Consider the following 21942-nt stretch of genomic DNA (forward strand, 5'->3'; position numbering starts at 1 on the left):
CTGAAGGAAATAACTCTTGTCTGCTTATCTTGCCTTTGCTCTAGATAATCATGAGCAGTGCTATTAACTTTGTTACCTAGGAGTTAGTTTCACAGCAGAGGCCTCAATCTTGCTTTTCTTGTTCTTAGGCTGAGTGAAGAGTTAAGATCAGTGAACAAAGCAATACAAGGCACACACTTTCACAGGTGATTGGCTTGGTGGAGAAGGAATAGCATGGGGAGGGGAATAGGTGAAAGTTGGAAGGGAGGGAGATTTATGCCCAATTTGGATAACAAACCTTAAAGCTTAGATTTATGTTTAAACGTTTGGTTTAGACATCAGACTTGAAAATTTTACCTTTATCAAAGATTGGTGATGATTGTAGACAGTGATCCAAAGTATTTATTTATTACTTATTTATTTAACTGGCACATATATAACATTTATATGGGCAAACATTATTCTAAGCACTTTATAAATATTTGCTTTTAAAATTATCATACTGATAGATATTATCATTAATCCCCACTTTACAGATGAGGAAAGGGAGGCACAGAGGGATTCAGTAACTTGCCTATGGACACATAGCTAGTGAGTGGTGGAGCTGGGATGTTAACTAAGGCTTCAGAGTCTGTGCTCTTAACCCATTTACTAATTGGATATTAAAAAAAAAACTAAAAATGTACCTTTGAGGTTTTTTTTTTAATAAAAATCGAATTCTAGTTTCTTATTAAGGTCTGTCTTAGGTAGGAGGAACTTCTATGTAGTTCTTCTCTTTTAGTTCTGCAAATAAAGAGAAAAACACTCAGAAAAAGTATTTAAGCCTATTTAAGGTCATTGTCCTCCCATTTTAAATGTTGCCCTGAAAACCTTTATAATGTATTTTCTTTCACTGCCTATTCCTAGATGACTTTGGGTGTTCAAATTTTGATGTGTTGTTATTATTATTTAGTTAAAAACATTTTTAAATTTTCCTTGTGATTTTTTTCTTTGGTGCATGGGTTATTTAGGAATATATTACTTGATTTCCAAATATTTGGTGATTTTCCAGATATCCTTCTGTTATTGATTTATAATTTAATTCTGCTTTTCACACAGAATATATTCTGTATAATAACAGTCCTTTGAAATTTATTGTGATTTGGTTCATGGCCCAGCATATGCTCTATCTTGGTGAATGTTCCAAGTGAAATTGAAAAGAATGTGTATTCTGTAGTTGTTGGGTATAATGTTTTATAAATGTCAATTAGGTTAAACTGGTAGCTCAAAATCCAGTTTATTACCAATTTTGAAATTTGTTCTACCAGTTGCTAAGAAAGAAGTATTAAGATCACCTGTAATTTGATTTTGACTATAAATTTCGTGCTGTCAGTTTTTGCTTCATGAATTTTTGCAGCTTTGTCATTAGGTGCATATACAAGTAGGATTATTGTGTCTTCTTAATGAATTTACATTTTTATCATTATTAAACGTCCCTGTTTATTTTTTAGTAATACTTTTTGATTTGAATTTACTTTGATATTAATTTAGCTAAAACCAACTGTTTTATTATTAGAATTTATGTTATACCTTTTTCTGCCCCTTTACTTCTAACTTATCTTTGTAGTTAAAACTTATTTCTTTGAAATGAAATATAGTTACATTTTACTTTTCTAACCAAACTGACAATCTTTGCTTTTAATTAGCCTTTATAGTCTGATTACATATTTTGTAATTATTGATGTGGTTGGATTAAAGACTCAAAAAGTTCCTTTAACATTTCTTATAGTATAGATTTGCTTGCAGTAGTTTCTCTCCATGTTTGTTTGTCTGGGGAAAAAAAAGTCTTTATTTTGTCTTTGTTTTTGAAAGCTCTTTTTCCTTAGTACAGAAGTATAAGTTGATAGTATTTCTTTTCTTACAGCACTTCAAAGATATTGTTCCATTGTATTCTAGCTTACATTGTTTCTATTAGAAGGCTGTGACTATTCATTTGTTTTTTTCCCCACTGTATGTAATGTACCTATTTTTCCCCTCTGGCTGTTAAAAATATATATTTTTACCACTTATTTTCAGTAATTGGGCTTTTATTTGACTTGGTGTGATTTTCTTTGTATTTATTCTGTGTGGGTTCTTTGAGATTCTTGAATATGTAGGTTTATACTTTTCATCAAATTTGGAAAACTGTTGGCCATTAGTTCTTCAAATGTTTGTTTTTACCACCTTCCTTCTAGGACACCAGTTATCTTGAGCCATTTAATATAGTCTCTGATGTTTTATCTCTTGCTTCAGTTTGGTCAGCTTTTATTGCTATGTCTTCAAGTTTACTAAGCCTATCTTCTGTATTCTTTATTCCACTGAATAGACATCTGATGAATTTTTCATTTCAGATAGTCTAATTTTAACTTCTGAAAGTTCCCTTTGTTATTTTTCATGTCTTTCATATTTGTTTATTCATTATGTACATTTTATTTTAAATTCCTGAGCATATTTATGATACATATTTTAAGGTCCTTGTTTGCTAATTCCATCATCTCTGTCATTTCTAGATCTGCAACTATTGAATGACTTTTCTCCTTCTTATAGATCACATTTTTCTGTTTCTTTCTGTGTCTAGTAATTTCTGACTGAGTGCCAAACATTATAAAGTTACGTTGTGAAGTTTTTGGATTTTTCTTGCCTCCCTAAAAGAGAGAAAGGGAGATGAGTTATTTGGAGATTAGCTGGATCCTTTACAAGTTTGTTTGAAGATTTGTTATGGTAGATGAAAATATCCTTTACTCTAGATCTAGTTTAGCACTACTACTAAAGTGTGGCTTTCCTGTGTACTCTATTAATGCTTGGGTGTTCAGTGAGCTCTCTCCACGCTGACAGGTAGAAACTTGATTATATCCACGGTCTGTGTGAACTCTGGACTCTTAACATTTAGTTCCCTGGCAGTTTTTCACTGCCCAGGCTATGGGGTTCCAGCCTAGGCATGTGCAGTATTCCACCAAAGACTTGAAAAGACCCCTCCGCAGACTTTTGGAGCTCTTTCTCTACACAGCTTCCTCCTCTCTAGTACTCTGCTCTGCAAATTCTAGCTACTTTGGTCTCCAAGATAATTTCTGACTCCTCAGCTGAACAAGACTGTAGGGCTCTGCTTGGTTTCTTATGCCACAGTTCATACATTGCCTCTGAGCAGGGTTCAACTCATTTTTTCACCCTTTCTCAAGTATCACACTCCTGTGCTGCCTGTTGCCCAATATTTTGAAGACAATTGTTTCATATATTTTGCTCATTTTGGAGTCAAGCTACTTTTTCGTGAGCAAAAGCTAAGTCCACAGTTCAGGTGATTTGTGGGAGCCTAATGCAATGTTCGAACATGATATTTAAAATTCATGATTTATTTCTGAACCTAAGCATCATTTTGTGAGTTGTATTGACAAACAGTACAAAGTTTCTCCACATAGAAATTAATAAAAAATCTATGATGACTTAAGAAGTGTTATCTAGGGCTTCCCTGGTGGCGCAGTGGTTGAGAGTCTGCCTGCCAATGCGGGGGACGCGGGTTTGAGCCCTGGTCTGGGAAGATCCCACGTGCCGCGGAGGGACTGGGCTCGTGAGCCACAACTACTGAGCCTGCTTATCTGGAGCCTGTGCTCCGCAACAAGAGAGGCCGCGATAGTGAGAGGCCCGCGCAACGCGATGAAGAGTGGCCCCCGCTTGCCGCAACTGGAGAAAGCCCTCGCGCAGAAACGAAGACCCAACACAGCCAAAAATAAATAAATAAATATTTAAAAAAAAAAAAAAAAAAAAAAAAAGAAGTGTTATCTAACTTGGCACTACTGTCAGTAGAGCACAACCCCCTCTCTGTGATAGATTCCTGCCCTGCTCTGAATCCCTCTGAGCCCTTCTGTATTTAATTATGTTGCTTAACTAGAAATTTGATACTCTAACAGTCAATCATTAATTAATTGATAATGAACTCCAGGAACTATCTCTCAGTAAATAATATCTTAATAGTTATCATAGTTGAGGTCCTGATTTGTGCTAGACCTCTGGGAAGAGTTTTATATAAATTATCTCTAATTACCATAAACTGATAAAAAGGATCCCTACCATTATACCCATGAAAAAAACAGAGGCCCAAGACCTCAATACTGTTGCTAATTGGCAGAGCCAGGGTGCAAGTCTACATTAGCTTAACTCCAAAGTCTATTAACTTTTCAATATTCCAAGCAGCTGTTAACGTCAGGTGCTAAAATTCCATTACTCAGCTGCTTCTAGGTATATAAGAGAATTAATCAAAATTCTGTCAGTTTTTAAGGTCAGTTAAATTCCGACATAATAATACATATTTTATTTATTTTAAATTGCATAATAATTTATGAAGAGTCTTGTAATTTCAGTTACAATAGCAAGATGATAACTTGGTATGTGCAATTCTTAGGGGTAGGACTGTGGCTATGTAGGTTCTAAAATTCTATTTTATTTATTCATTCAGTGGGTCTGGTTTTACAGATTGGATGCTTATAATCTGTAATTAGTGTGTTTTCTCCCTGTAAACAAATTTACCTGAGAAGCTAAATTATAATTAAGGAGTTAGTTTGCTCATTAGCAGAAATCTAGCCATACATTGAGCACCGCATTTGTGGAAGACAGTTTACTATATTTTATATATATATAAATATATATATATATAAAATGTAATATACATGTATATATTTGTGTGTTTCAAAGCTTTTGTTTATTTTTTATTGAAGTACACTTGATTTACAATGTTGCTCCAATCTCTGCTATACAGCAAAGTGACTCAGTTATACACATATAGACATTCTTTTTTTTAAATATTCTCTTCCATTATGGTTTATCACAGGATATTGAATATAGTTCCCTGCACTATAGAGTAGGACCTTGTTTTTAGATAGATCTTTTAACTAAGAAATAGAGTTTTTTTGTTCTTTTTTTTTCATTTTTGAAAATTGAAGTATAGTTGATTTACAATGTTTCAGGTGTACAGCAAAGCGATTGTTTTATATATATGTGTGTATATATCTTCTTTTTCAGATGCTTTTCCATTATAGGTTATTATAATATATTGAATATAATTCCTTGTGTTATACAGTAGATTCTTGTTGTTTAGCTCTTTTGTACATAGTAGTGTGTGTCTGTTAATCCTAAATTCCTAGTTAATCCCTCCCCTGCTTCCCCTCTAGTAACCAGAAGTTTATTTTCTATTTCTGTTTTGTAAATAAATTCATTTGTATCAGGTTTTCAGATCCCACCCGTAAGTGATATCACATGATAAGAAATAGAGAAGTTTTATAACTTGCCATATAGGTAACACAGCTAGCAAGTGGAAGAGCTGGAATTTGAACCAAAGTGTGTCTAACATCCTAAGCTGATATTCCTGACTGACTCTCATAGTGAGTGATCTTATGGACACTCCCGACCCCCCTGCCTGGCATGTAACACTACCCATTATTTTTTTCTTAACTGAATAAGAACAATAGCGTTTTCTCAATCTTGCACATTTTACATATTTTGGACTCTGAGTTTACTAAACAAAGAAGAGTTAACAGGTACTTAATAAATGTATATTAAATTAGTATATTGACACATATTAGCTATTTGGGGGAGGCAAATTGATGGAAATCATGGATCATCTCAGAAAAGAACACATTTTCCTGTATATACCAAATCATGTTACAGTATCATGGGGTCCTGGACCCCCAAGTTCTGCCAATGGAATTTGTTTGAGAACCTTCGCGTTCAAAGGGCAGTGGAAGGCAGTTCTACTGTTTATCTCTTTATCAATATTGCTGCTCTCAGAACTATACAGCCTCCACTTCCTCTTGCTGGAATCCCGATTAATAAAGTAAGTACAGGTACAAGAAAATACATAAGTTTTTCATCCATCCATTTCAGTGTTACTGAGGCACTGACATGCACTAATGCCTTATTTTCCAAACAGAACCCCCCATGTCCCTCTATCCCCATCATGTTCTTCTTGGTGTCCTTCCTATCTCATTAAATTGCAACCTCTTCTTTAGTTGCTTAGGTCTAAAAAACTCTAAAGTCAACCTTGACTCCACTCTTTCACTCACAGCCCACATCCAATCAATCAGCAAATCTTATTGCCTCTATCTTAAAAGTATATCCCCTTCTCATCACCTCCACATCTGCCATTCTGGTCTGCACCACTGCCATCTCTCACTGAATTGCTCTGATAGCCTCCTAACTGTTCTCCACGTGATCTGTCCTCTAAGACCTTAACTCCTACCCCTCCTGCCCTTGCTTCCTCTAACTTAGCCACCTGGCCTCCTTGATGTTCTTTAAATACTGGAAGCACAGTCCTGTCTTTGGTCTTGGCACATGTTTTCTTACCAGGCAGGATCTTCCCCCCAGGACTGGGCATGACCAGCTCTGTGCCTACCTTGAGATCTCTGCTAGATGAGATCTTCCCTGACTACCCCATCTAAAACAGTCCTACCCCATCCCCACACCATTCTCTATCACCCTGCCTTGCTTTATCATATTACTACTCACCATCTGGCTTCTTCTGTGTTTACTGCTTTGTTTATTGTCTTTCCTACCCCATTAGAATGTATATTTCACAAGGACAGGAACTTAGTTACATCTACTATTGACTTCTCAGTGCTTAGATGGGAGCCTGGCAGTGAATATCTGTTGAATGAATGACTATGCATGACATTGAGCTAGACACTGGAGATACAGTAATGAACAACACAGACACAGTCCCTGCCCTCGTGGAGTTTACAGTTCTTATAGGGGAGACAGACATTAAACAATGACTTACATGAGATTTAATTATTATGGTTATAAGTGCTGAGGAGACATCATTGACCACTCTGACTGCAGGTCTTGGTGTGCTGGAAAACAATCAAATATTTAGTAATTTAGGACCAAGAGCCAGAATCCCTTGAATCACACAATTTTTGAAATGAAAATACAAAAGAATCAATATCATGCAAATGAGCATCTATAGTTAGAGGCAGTTTAAATAGGATTATAAAGATTTAGAGGGAGCTGACAAAGCAAGGCTGGGAACCAGACTAAAAGTAGCCTACTAACCAGATAATCCAGTGTGGCTGTGTTCTTTCTATCAGTCAAGGTTACTGCAGGTCCCAGGAAAAGAAATCCATTGATAGATAGACTGGGTCAAGCTAATCATACTTTGAAGGGGAAAACAAAACAAAATTAAACATACTCTTACCCTCTTAAACTTGGGTAAATCAGAAAAATGTCCTAATATGTGTGTTGTATATATAAAACAACATTTCTACTTACCTTCAATTTCAGCAAAGAGATCATTTTTCCCCAAAAGTTTTCTCGCCCAGCTCCTTTCCTCCCCAAATCTTAGGGCTCCTTGTATGTGCTTCCTCAGCACTTAATCACGCTGTGTTGTAAGCATCTCTTCCTTTGCCTGTCTCCCTCCTGTGTATAATCTTTAAGGAAGGGCTTGCGTGTGCTCACAGACCTTAGAACAGCGCCCAGCACAGTGTGGTGCTTGGGAATTATACGTTGAATGAGTTCTATGCCTTTATGAAGGATTATTATTTCACATTGTTAAGTACTCTACACAGAAAACACAGACTTACATTTAAAAAAAACAGAAATGAATTATTTCATTTGGTCACTCTGCTAGAATTATATAATAAATTGTTTAGAAACAAGGTATAAGTAATGGCTCTGTATCTTTACCTGTTAGTTATTTAATGGCCACATGTACCTGGCTATCAAAAGTTCAGTTGCAACATGTTGAATACAGGTAAGGCCTAAGCAATATGCTGAAAAGCTCCAGTTTAGAGGAAAGTGAAAGGAAGAGAGAGCACATTATTGTGTCCTCTTGTATCATATGCTATAATTTTGCTCCATTTTGCCTCCCAAAAACCTACTGAGGGAGGTTTTATATTTCCATTTTACAGATAAGGAAATTGAGGCTCAGAAAGGTTAAATCATTTTTCCAAGACTACACAACTAATAAGTGTCATCCCGACAATCAAAAATATTCAGTTCATCCTTAATTACAGTTTTGGAATGGGAAAAGTGCATGAAGGAAGTGTGAGAGCTAGTAAGAGAAGGTGCATTCGAGATAAAACAAATGAGTCATTCCAAAGAGGTGAAGTGTTTGTGTTGTGTGTGATTCATTGGGGGAAGAACTAGTTTATAATGGCTAGTTCTATGAAGTTTTATGAGGTCACCAGGAGTTAAGTTGGCAGGAGGAAGAAAGGTTATTAGAATTATTGCTTCCACTCTTTTATTTAATTCATTGAATCATTTAAGAGAGTTTCAAATAACAAGCAATCCATGATGAAATGAATATCCCATAGCTGTATGTGGGAGCAAGTTCCTAATCTTGTCATCTTGTTTTATCTTTAGGTATATTTGTTTTAGTTACATCTTTCGTGTATGAGGTGAGACTAGAAAAAGATTGCTCTAAATAACGCTAGTATACTTCCTAACCATAAAATGTATTTTCTTTCTTTTTTTTTTTTTTTTTTGCTGCACCACGTGGCTTGTGGGATCTTAGTTCCCCAACCAGGGATCGAACCCGGGCCCTCGGCAGTGAAAGCACAGAGTCTTCACCACTGGACCACCAGGGAATTTCCAAGAAAATGTATTTTCAACTTTTAAAAGAAAACATGCAAATTTATGACAGTAAACTAATTATTGTAAAATAAAGCTTAACTCTGCTATTTGTCTTTTAAAAATTATGGTAATAGTCACTTATCAAGTGTTTACCATGCTTTAGGAAGTGTAATAAATTCTTCATATTACTATATCTCATTTTAATCCTCAGAACAGATCTGCAAGATATTATCATGTCCATTCCATGGCGACTGAAACTGAGGCCCAGGAGGTTCACTACCATGCTCCAAGTCCCAGAGCTAGTGAACGATGGGGCTGAGGTTCAAACCTGGCCTGTGACTCCAAAACCTCCTCATATAAACCTAGCATGGTGTCACAGAAACCACTCCACCGAAAGGTACGTGGCCATAGTTGGTGTAAGAGAGGCAGAGGTAAAGTGAACATTGAGTTTAAGAACAAAAGGGTTGGGCTTTCCTGGTAGCGCAGTGGTTGACGAGTCCGCCTGCTGACGCAAGGGACACGGGTTCATGCCCTGGTCTGGGAAGATCCCACGTGGCACGGAGCTCCTGGGCTCGTGACCCATGGCCACTGAGTCTGCGCGTCTGGAGCCTGGGCTCCGCAACAGGAGAGGCCACAACAGTGAGAGGCCCGCATACCGCAGAAAAAAAGAACAAAAGGGCCTTTCATTTTAGATAACAAGTATAATTTTCTGAAAACCCTTACTTCCAGGAAGTAATATCTAACTCAGTATATTAAGGAGGTCCACAGAGGGTCTGAGTACTTTCATGAATGATAGATACCAATTAGGTGATTAAGGAGCATTTAAAATATTTCAAGGAGAAAAGTTCTTAGATGTGAAAGACATAATATGAAAGGTAATAATAAAAACTATCAGTTTTGAGCACTTATGTGCAAGTAATGTGCTAAAGGGTTTACAGGTGTGACCAACTTATAGATGAGAAATTGAATCAGTTGGTGAGAAACAGCAGTGTTTCTCATGTATAGTGCTCTTTGCTGTTGCTGTTACAGACATGTTGCCAAAATGGGTGGCTTGACCTGATTTTTCATGTTCTTAGCTTCCAGATCACTAAGGCAGTGTGGTGCTCTGGGGTTAGATAGACCTTGGTTTAGGGTTGCCGGATAAAAAACCAGAACACCCAGTTAGATTTGAATTTCAAACGAACGTCAAATAAGTTTTTAGTATAAGCTTGTCTTGTGCAATATTTGGGACGCACTTATATTGTATTTTTATTTGCTAAATCTGGCAACCCTATCTGGGTGTGAACCACAGCTAACTGATGCTATACTAGCCACTGTGACCTTCAGTAAGTGACTTCATGTCCCACCCTTCATTTCCTCCTCTATAAAATGAAACAGACACTGTATCACAGTTTTGGGGTTTAAATCATTTATTTAGCATTGAGCAAAATTAAATTCCTTCCTGTCTTGAGAATTTCTCTTTGTCTGTCTATTCATCACTTATTTTCCTTTACACCTGTGATTTTAACATTTATCACCATTTTGTGCTTTTTGAAATATTTACAAGTAATTTCATAGAGATGGGTTTAAGGTCCAGCAATATTACTCAGAGCAAGTGGCTTATTTACCTAAGCAGATTATGTAACTCTGCTTAAAGAGGAGCATAATATAATGAGACTGACACAATAAGATTTTAGCATAAAGGTAAATTGTGACACAAGTGGCCACATTGGTTAGTTTGGAGGAAGTTTACAATGAGTTGATTTATCAAAAACACACACACTAGCAGCTTAAAGGGTTGTGTTTAACTACAACATTGCAAAAAAGTCAAAATAGTGTATTTGGTAAAATATTGATTGATGAGTGAAAAATTGAAAGAAGTCAACAAATTACAAGTGAATTACACTTATTTAACTTTATAAAGTCGAACAGGTTAACACAGATTTTCTGGAAATTATATTGGCAATAAAATTTAAAGTCATAAGAATGATAATACACTTTAACCTAGTAATCTCATTTCTAAGAAAATAGTAAATAATCACAGGTGTACATAACAATTTAAGAATAAGAACATTCATTTTGAAATGAACCAGAGGAAATATCCAATGACAAGAAAATCAATCAATAAATCATGGAATAATGGAATATGATAGAATATTATGCAGTCTTAAAAAGGATGCTTTAGATATTTAGTAATATAAAAATGATAATAAATGAAATCAGAATTACTTTATTTAAAAATTATATGGGTACAGTTATATTTATACATGTATAAACCAAAATGTTAATATTGATTATCTCAGAGTGGTAAGAATATATGTTTTATTTTCTTCCTTTCTGTATTGTCCAAATTTTATGAAGCATGCTTTATTTTATAACTAGAAATAAAATACTATTTTTAAAATTCTGGAACCAAAAGCCAATTTTCTGAAATTACTCAGTACTCTGCTAATTTTCTTTGCCAGGCGTCTTGGGTATCGCCTCTTTTAAGAGCTTACTAGCCCCACTGGAATCTGAAGCCGTTTAACTGAGGCAGTAAACGTTACTGGGTTGTTTGGTGGCTAATAAATCAGAAAAAAAAGTTTTGTGAGTATATACACTGTCAAATATTTCATTAAAAATTCTGAGGGAAACTTACTTTTAGGTCATTAGAATAACATTTAGACACGGACTGGCATATCTTAATGTTTTTTGCACATCTAAAGTATGACTTATTCTTTCAGGGAAGCTCAGACTCATCCTATTTTATTTCTGACCAGATATGTTTCAGACATGCAGTTCTTCCACAAAACACACAATAAGCAGACCAATGAATAAATAAGTGCACCCTATTTATATTTCGGTAGTTTTTATTGTGATGGCACTGTATTTAAAAATTTAGCCACACTTTGTAAAAACCTAGATAATTCTTTCCAGATTGTAACGCTGGGTGAATTGAAAATACAACTTCAATAAAATTCATCAGTCAACATTACCTTTGGTTAAGTGTATTTGCAAATTTTCTAAGAGGTGTAGTTCTGAGAAAACCCCTTTTATCCCTAACTCTCATACATATTAATAAGCTTGGGCTGTAGCCAAGGGTAATAGTGATTTGCTGTTATTTTCATCTGTATATAAATCCGCAAATCCAATACTGACTCATGAAAATCCTCCTTGGTCAGTGCCACAGAACTGTTTCTTTCCTTGGGAATGATTAAGAAAACTAGCCGTTTGTACATCTTTAAAGAAAGGAAAAAGATCAGCATATTTATTATTTAAAAAAATTAGGACCTCGATTTTGACAATGTTCAGATTTACACTATATCCCTGTTTGTTTAGGATACACCACTGACTTGCATTTCTAGAAGACACAGATATATTGCTTAAGCAACCAAAGGTAAGAACTCAGTGGTAATTACAATTGTATTTTCACATATGTTTATACCTCTGTTTTGATTTATTAAAGCATCAGCATTTGCTTTGTTTTTCATGTTACACGCTTTCTAGTTACAACTGATGGTTGTATTTTTATTGATTTCTCTGTATTTTTGACAGATAAATGAATATTCTACTAAATACAGTTTTAGTTAAAGACACTATGTTAGTTAAAAATAACAATAAATAAGGCCTGGCAATATGGTTCTGCTAATCTGAATATCACAACATAGTAAATACTACCTTTCTGCAAGTCTCAAGTTCATTTTTTAAAAACTGAAGTATAGTTGATTTACAATGTTTTGTTGATTTACATATGTGTGTGTGTGTGTGTGTATATATATATATATATATATATATATATATATGTATATGTATTCTTTTTCAGATTCTTTTCCATTATGGGCTATTACAAGATATTGAATATAGTTCCCTGTACTATACAGTAGGTCCTTGTTGTTTATCTTCACGTTCATTTTTAGAAGTCAAAACAATACCTTTGGCAGATGTGTCTTTCCCCAAAGGAAGTATCATATACTAGGTTTTCTTTAAAATATTTGAAGGTAGAACACTGTCAAATTCATATAAATCTTCACAAAAAATTAACTCCTGAAAATATGAGCTCCAAGTCATTGGAGACACTTAAGAACTTCTCAAGTGTTAGGTACTTTATAAGCATTATTATAACAACCTGCACACCCCCTTTTAGAGATAAGTGGTCTAAGGAGGTTTAATGGCTCCCTCAAGGCAACATATTCGTATTATGTGATGGAGCCGGAATTTAGATCACCTTGCCTTCCTTTATTTCCCCATGATAAGCATGTATATTTTAATTAGATTTTTAAAAACTTATCAATTACTTGACAGTTTTATTTTTATACATTCAAAAACTACTCTTTATCATCTTTGTTGTAATCCTGTTGGCGGGATTACAGGATTTTAAATATTTGTGATTTTATTCTATATCAGAGGGTTAGACATTATTAAATCAAGCTTTTAGAATGTTCCTACTGATAAAGACATATCTTATAATTGGCTTTTCACTTTTTGACCTTTTCTGTTTATATATCCCTGAATCAATTTGTTCTACTATATTCATTCTTCCACTTAGCATTCTTTCTATAAACGTTATTCACTCATGTCTTTGTTAGATGAAGCAGGCAGACAAAAGAGAATGGAGGGTGGTGGTAAAGCATTAGGGTGTTAACTGTCAATAAAAAACCTAATAGTTGTTGACTGCACTTTATAGCCCATAGAGAATGCACCCTCTTTACTCTACTCTTGGAGAATTTATAAATATTGATCACAAAAATAATCTCAATAAGGCAAAAAAGTATACAGGCTACGTTCTCTGGTCACAGTCAAATAAAGTTAGAAATTAATAAGTAAAGTTTAAATTAAGGACCTGACCCCTTAGAAATAAAAAAAAAAATGGTGGGGGGAGAAATATCAAATAACTCTTTAGCTGAAAATAATAGCAAAACAGCTATTGCAAATCCTTCTCTTTTTCATGGAGGTAATTTTTTAAGCTATGAAGTTTAATAGTGCTGAAAACTTAAAAGTTTGGATGAAATAGATTATTTTCTGCATAAACAGATGTCTAAGTTTAAATTAAAAATTAAATCGATTAAAAATTATGGACATTTTAAAAGCGGGTCCAAAAACTACCTCCAAAAAGCCACTGTAGGGCTTCCCTGGTGGCGCAGTGGTTGAGAGTCCACCTGCCGATGCAGGGGACACGGGTTCGTGCCCTGGTCCGGGAAGATCCCACATGCCGCCGACCGGTTGGGCCCGTGAGCCATGGCCGCTGAGCCTGCGCGTCCGGAGCCTGTGCTCCGCAACGGGAGAGGCCACAACAGTGAGAGGCCCGCGTACCGCAAAAAAAAAACAAAAAAAAAAAGCCACTGTACCTTAAATATATTTTACTCGTTAATTTATTCAACAAAGATTTTATTTAGTACCTACTCTGTGCCGGTGATTGTCTTGGACAGAAACTTTGTTTCCTACTGTGTCCCCATCAATAGGTCAAAGGGATAAATCCACATAATGCCAGAGGCTTTCACCTAAGGTAAGAGTGTGTGGGAATTAGGCTGTCATATTTTAAGTTTTGGCTATGGCGCTAATAAACAGCTGGTACATTCCTACATTCCCTTAAAGGAAAAACAGCATGTACCTTCCCATCAGCAGACAACCACCGTGCCAAGATCTTGAACTATGGTAATATAGAGATACTCTATAGTGTGGAACAAGTGCTTATAATTACACCTAATAGTTCTCAAATGTTACAAATGTTCTGAAGTACGAATCAACTTAACTTTAACGATTCATTTAGCTTTAGCTGATGAAAGGTAACTGGTGAAGTTTAACGTATATTCTTGATAAAATAGCAAATTAGTAATAAAAGAAAACTTCCTTAACACAATAAAGAAAATTTATCTGAAATCAGTGGGCAAAATAGGAGAAATTCTAGAGACTGAAACAAGCGAAGGATATAATATCTATTATTTAACAGCGTTCTGTAACTTCTACTCAACACAATGAAATAAGAAAAAGAAACAAGATATACAATTTGAAGAGATAAAATTATCATTACCTGTGGATATATTATTGTTTACCTAGAAAATGCAAATGGATCAATTTAAAACTATTAAAACTAAAGTTCAATAAGGTGATAGGCTACAAAATAAATATATAAATTAATAGCTCTCCTATAAATTAATAGCAACTAGTTAGACAATATAATAAAGATCTTATTTATAAATACAAAATTTAAATACATCGAATACATTTAACTAGAAATGTACATAGCTTATTTAATGAAAATTATAAAGACTTACAAAGTCTACTTACAAAGTAGACTTTAAAAGCCATCAGTAAATGAGGAGACGTCACTTGTCAGATGATTAAATACTTTAATATACTAAGTATGTTGATTCTCCCCAAATTAATCCATAAATCTAATGAAATCTCTTTTTAAAGCACATTGTTTTCTTGGGAACTTGATAAAATTATTCTAAAGGCAACTGGGACTAATAAATATAAATGTACACATTGTACTGTTGTAGCAATAATAACTTAAATGTGATCATTAAAATCATGATGGAGTGTAGATGTTTATTTTTTGAGAGTAGCGTTTGTGCAATAAAATAAATAAAGCAAAACATTTTTGGATGTTTCTTAGGAGCCAGGCATTATGTAAGGGGCTGGAAACATAAAAATCAGAGCTCATTGGTTCCTGCTCTCAAGTCTGGTGGGAAAGACACTGATAATTGGATCATGATAAAATAATGGGTCGGTGCACTCATGATAAGTGCTCCATATTATGTGAGTGCTAAGGGGAAGCCACAAGCAGCCAGGCATCCTAATCCCAGCCATTAGAAATATTTGCTTTTTTCTTCATCTCTTACCTTCCTCACATGCTGTTTCTTCTGCTAAGAATGCTCATTTCCTCTACTACCTTAGCAAAGGTAGTACTCATCCTTCAAAACCCAGTTACATATTCCCTGCTTTGGAAAGCTTTTCATGAATCTCCCAACTCCACAGAGTTGGGCTTTGTACACATAAAATTGTCATATTGAATTTTTATTACTTACAGTGTTCTCTTGTTAACTTCTTTAGGGCTGGAATCCTGTCTTAGCATTCCATCCTTCCTCTTTTCTTTCTCGCCTTCACACTGCAGCAAGCTACCTGACACATAGCATATGCTCAACAAGGATTGAGAAGCAAAAATATTATTTTTTTTAATGGAGAATACAATTTATTCTACTTCTTACTTCAAAGTCACAGAAATGACAGCCATATAATTATAACAGCTACTCTACATTTTCAAGTTCTCAATCCAAACATATAGATTAGGATAGGTCACTTTATTGCTGGCAGCATTCATGGAAGGGCCAGTTTCCTCATCAAAAGACAAAATAGGGCTTCCCTGGTGGCGCAGTGGTTGAGAGTCCGCCTGCCGATGCAGGGGACGCGGGTTCGTGCCCCGGTCCGGGAAGATCCCACATGCCGCGGAGCGGCTGGGCCCATGAGCCATGGCCGCTGGGCCTGCGCGTCCGTAGCCTGTGCTCCGCAACGGGAGAGGCCACAACAGTGAGAGGCCCGCGTACCGCAAAAAAAAAAAAAAAAAAAAGAGAGACAAAATAAATTTGATTGGGAGCCAGGCAGTGCCGTACTCACACATCATCAGAATTATGGAAGTAAAGGAGCAGTCCTTTTTTTTTCCTTTTTAGAGTAGCAAAGGAATAATATAAGATAGCCTGACTTGTGAGCAGCCCCGCATGAGGGTGCATAAAAATATTAATTAAGTAAGGATTGGATTCTGTTGTCTTCAAATTGTTTCAAGTAAAAATATCAGCACTTTTAACATGTTCTTTTGGGCATAAGATATAGATTTGTAAGAAAAGCAGGGAAAAAATTATCCTAACTTTCAAATACTCATTGTGACTGACAAAATTTCTGTGTTATTAGAGTCCAGGGGACTTCCAGTGCTGGGTTCTAAGTATTTATTTGTCTTTTTATATGTTTACTGACCTTTACTGTTTCCATCAAAAGTTTGTATTTGCTTTGTCCCAGGGGATATAAAGAGAAAAAGAAAGTTCTCTGCCCTTAGGAAGCTTAGAGAAAAATTGGGAAAGTGGGACATTCATATGCAAACATAGATGTATGTACAAGGAAGTAAATGCTTATGGCTAATGGAATGATTTCAAATATGGTCAGTACATATAATGGATGGTAAAATCACAACAGATTTTGTGGAAGATGGAACCCCAAGTTAGACTTTCCCAAAAGACTTCTTATCAGCATGCATTTCCTGAGAAATTCCATTATGGAACAAATATTTGAGTGAGGTACCGTAACATAAAAGGCAAGGAAACCTTCAGGTAATCAGAATTTATTAATTTTTATGGTCAATTTTTCGAATTCAGAATACTTCTGATTCAGTGGGGAAAGTGGGAAGGATAATGCTTTAAGGCTTCCACCCACTGTGGAAAGTCTTCATTCTTACCCTTGATTAGTATAACATATTGATTCTAGAGAAAACTTTCTTCGATGATGTAGGGTCTTGCAATGCCCCAGGGTTATAATATATATGATTTTATTGTTATAATCAATACTTGAAATTTATTTGAAAAATTTTCCTAGTTCTGGTCACTAGGAATGGAGTAGCAATTTTTGCTCTTATGATGCTTACTTTTTCTGGCATTTAAATCACTCTGTTCGATCACCGTGTTTTCTTGTGAAATGTTTTGGCTAAAGAAAGGAGTCTGGAACATATATTTGGTTATTCGATGGTTTTGTTAATCGCGTTTTGATGAACTGAGATTTTGCTTAATGATGGCTGCTTTGTAAATTTTCTGTAGATTGTAAAGGTGATGATAATGGCTATGATAATAATGACCTCCTTAGTGAAATTGTTCTTTCTGAGAAAGTGTTGTGTTTTCTCTGTAAGTTGATAAAAATTGGCTTAACAGCCCGGACCCATCCTTGTGTTTGCTATGGGCACACGGAGCAACAGTATTGTGTCAGTTCTATTTTAGTCTTCATGAGAATTACAGTTTGCTTGTGATCATCTAACGATAATAATTAAATGATAAGAATTAAATAGTTGCTTTGACAGATTTGACTTCTCAAAGTGATAGTTCAAGGAGGGAGAGGTTAAAGAAAGCTGATTTTAAGCATGTTAGCTCTCTTTGTCTCCATAAGAAAGTTGACGGTTGTCTCTCTCTGAGCTTGGAGGTTATATAACAACATCATCAACTTGCATCTGTATAAATCTTCACAGCCTTCAATATTGCTTTGTGTATAGTTTTCATTAGCTCCCCATAGAGAGTCATTATAGTAGGCAGGGCAGGTATTAGCATCTCCACCTTACGGAAGAGGAAACTGAAGCTCAGAAAGATCTCTGTCAAGGTCACACTGGCATTTTGGTGAAGAGCTGGGGCCAGAACCTAAGTGTCTGCCGAACAGGAGATGGTTGTTTTCAGGCACTGGCCGCCTCTCTGTTGCAGAGCCAGCAAAGCCTGTTCTGGATCATTACACAGCTCTGGGAGCATTGTTAAATAGTAAGAAATAAACTTAGCTCTGCAGTTGGATACTGAGATTGGTCAAGGACTGGAAAACTTTATTTTAAAGCAAAAATGCAGACATTAATTATTTTTGCTACTAAACAAAATCCCATTTAAAATACTACCTTTTCTTTCTCATTAAAAAATAAATTAGGAGGGGGCTTCCCTGGTGGCGCAGTGGTTGAGAATCCGCCTGCTGATGCAGGGGACGCGGGTTCGTGGCCCGGTCCGGGAAGATCCCACATGCCGCGGAGCGGCTGGGCCCGTGAGCCATGGCCGCTGAGCCTGCACGTCCGGAGCCTGTGCTCCGCAAAAGGAGAGGCCACAACAGTGAGACGCCTGCATACCGAAAAAGAATAAAAATAAAAAAAAAAAAAATTAGGAGAAAATATAGAAGAATACAAAGAAGAATGCAAAAATGATGATTCCCATCACTAAAAACTTAACGTTTAACATTAAAGTGTGTATCCTTTCCATGCACATATGCACAATTTTTAATAAAACAATATGATGCTATAAAGAGTGCTTAACAATCTGCTTTTTCTGCTTAACAGTATATTACAAAGATTTCTAGAAGTTGTTAAATAATGTTCTTTCGAAGAAAAATAACAAAATTTTTCCTTTTATTATAAAATTAATTTGTGTTCATTGTATAAAATTCAAACAATACAGAGATCTAGCCTCCAGAGGTAACTATTATTTACAGTTTACTGCATATTGTTCTGCACTTTTTTGTGAGGCCTGAATTTTACTGGTTGCGTCAGCAGATTAGAGTACCTTCTTTAAAAAAGCTTTGCACTAATGGAGAAGAGAGCATCATTTATCTTTAAAAAGTACCTATTTACCTATTAGTGTCAATATAACAAATAATGTATAAATACCAAGTATATCATTTATCCAATCTTTTGGGACGTTCACAAAGAATTCTACTCCAGAAAGCACCAGTACACAGGAATCCTCATACATGTCGAATCATCTTTGTCTATCTTCAAATAATTAAGTGGTGTGGGTGCTCTGAGCTGTGTAATACACAACTGTCTTTGTTTAAAGATGATGCTTTAAAGTCTGTGAACTCTGCCAGCCTTGCCAACTGAATTCCTCAGTTCAGTTATCAGTTTTATCCAGAAGTAGTTCACTGCTTGGGTGACATAATACAGTCCATTATGAATCACAGCATAGTTGTGATGATAATTAAATGAGAATATAGAAGTTAGATTGCTTTGTACGCCATACACTGGTAAACAAATATTTGTTGCTAAATGATTTAAGGGATTTACATGTTAGTAAAGTGCATGAATGGCATTAGTAGATCGCAGAATCTTATGCTTAATTCAGAAAGGTAAAATTAAATTGCAATTAATAGAGGGCCAGGGGTACATATTCCCTTAGGGGTAATAATAATGCCTGACACATAGCAGGCATTAAATATGTGTTGAATGGATGAAAGAACTGAACTGAAAAAAAAAATGGACCAAGAATATGCACTTCTTTTTTAAAAATTTATTTATTTATTTATTTATTTTTGGCTGTGTTGGGTCTTCATTGCTGCACATGGGCTTTCTCTAGTAGCGGTGAGCGGGGGCTACTCTTCATTGCGGTGCGCAGGCTTCTCATTGTCGTGGCTTCTCTTGTTGCCGAGCATGGGCTATAGGTGCGCAGGCTTCAGTAGCTGTGGTATGTAGGCTCAGTAGTTGTGGCTCGCGGGCTCTAGAGCTCAAGCTCAGTAGTTGTGGTGCATGGGCTTAGTTGCTCCGCGGCATGTGGGATCTTCCCCGGCCAGAGATTGAACCCGTGTCCCCTGCAATGGCAGGTGGATTCTTAACCACTGCGCCACCAGGGAAGCCTGAGAATATAAACCTCTAATTCACAAAGAAGAAATCCAAATAACTAATAAACACATGAGAGTTTGTCCAAGTTCATTAGTAAATGCAAATCAAAAGCCATAGTGCAAAGAAATTTGTCTCATCAAACTGGGGAAAAAACCCCTAAAATCTGACAATATTAAGGGTCGGTCAAGGTGTGGGGGAAATAATATACCTGTATAGAGCTCACAGAATGTGAAATGATACACAACCTTGGGCAGCAATTTGGCTGGCTCTGAAACTGAAACTAGAATTAGCAGTTCCACTTCTGGTTGTAGACATAAGGACCACTCTTGTACAAGTGTCTAAGGAGACATGCAAAGGATTTTTATTGCAGCACTGCTCATGATAGCAAAAAAAACTGGAAAGAACCAATCTTTCATTAATAGAAAGAGGAAGGATGAACAGAAAAAAGGAACAAAATATGATACATATATGTTACAATGTTAACAAACAATATTATAAAATGAAATGGCTCTATGTATATTAGCATAGATCATTTTCCAAACATAATTTTGAGTGGAAAAGCAAGTTGCAGAATTATACACAGGGGAAGATACTGCTTTACACACTTAAACAGCATGTCCCAAGCTATGCATTGGTCATGGATGCTTATGTAAGTATGTAAAAGGGTGGAATGGGCTGGAAGGATACACATCAAATTTACAGTAGTGGTTGCTTCTGGGTAGAGGGCAGAGGGAAGACAAGGCTGGAACTGGGAAGTGGCAGTTTGATAAAAGGGCTTTAACTTTAGGTATAAAGTTTTATTGTTTTTCACATGCCATCAAAGGTGGGGAAGCAAATTTGACAAAAGACAAAAGTTAACATAAATTCCTGGTGGTAGAAGTATGGATAATATAATTTTTGTACTGTTTTGCATTTTGAAATGGTCACTATGCATATCCACTAAGTCATTAATTTACATCATACAATATTCAGAAAATACAGTATACCCCTTTCTACGCTTAGTGCCCAGTCTCATCCATGTTTTGCCTTCTTCAGAGGCAGGAAATCACTGTTACCACTTTCTTGTTGCATCTTTTTCTCTCTCTGCACACACAAACACACATGAATATATATATATATTATATATATATATTTTTTTTTCCTATGTATGGTAATATACTGTATCTTTAAGAACTTTTAATACCTGTTCTTCTAGAAATATTTTGTTATTTTTAATGACTATATAGTATTTCATCCTGTCTTTTTGGAAGGAATAAATGTGGAGGAAGAAAGTGAGAGGGAGGGAGGAAGGGAGATCAGGCCTCTGTTGCAGAAGAAAGGGTAATAATTCAGTAGACAATGGGGAAATCTTGAAGGTTCTAGAACAAGAATATGATAGTATATGCTCCTTAAGAAGATTAATTTGGGAGTACTTTGCAGGATGAATTGGAGGGTGGGTGAGGCTGGGGATGAATAAATCAGGTAACAGACTTAGTTAAAGATAAGAGGTAACAAGCACCTAACAAACCTTAGTGATAATTAAATGAAAAAGTGGGAGTGTAGGGGGAGCAATTGCAAAATAGGGTATGTTAAGACTCGACAGAGTGACTGGGTGGGAAGGAAAGAGTTAAAGATAATGAGCTCCAAGTTTTCAGTGAATTAAGTACACGAAAGAACAATGATTCTACAACCAGAAATGGCCAAGTCAGGAAGAAGAGCTAGTTTGACAGGGAAAGAAGTGAAAGTCCATTTTCGGACACACTGGACACAGGGCTCTGAAGTGGCTGCTTCAGAAAGTAACTGAAAGGAGCTTGGCTAATAGGAGGTATTCAAAATGTTTGCAGTGAATTAATGAATGAAATACAGTATAGGAGCCAAGGAAGGTGGTCAGGGCTGCTTATGTGAAATTGGGAGATACCTGCATCGAAGTGAAGGTAGAACTTTATGGAAGAAAATGGGTGAAAGTACGATCCTGTTTGTTTCTCAGCAGTGCAGGATGTTGAATGTGGGACTGTGCGTATTACTAATTTCTGTGTAATATGTGGTCCTACTACTATAAATGGAGGGACACAGCGGAAGAAATTGCTGGGGCACTCTGGCGCTTTGGCAGTCTGGAACTT

This window comes from Orcinus orca, chromosome 4 (genome assembly GCF_937001465.1).
Source record: "Orcinus orca chromosome 4, mOrcOrc1.1, whole genome shotgun sequence".
Lineage (NCBI taxonomy): Eukaryota > Metazoa > Chordata > Mammalia > Artiodactyla > Delphinidae > Orcinus > Orcinus orca.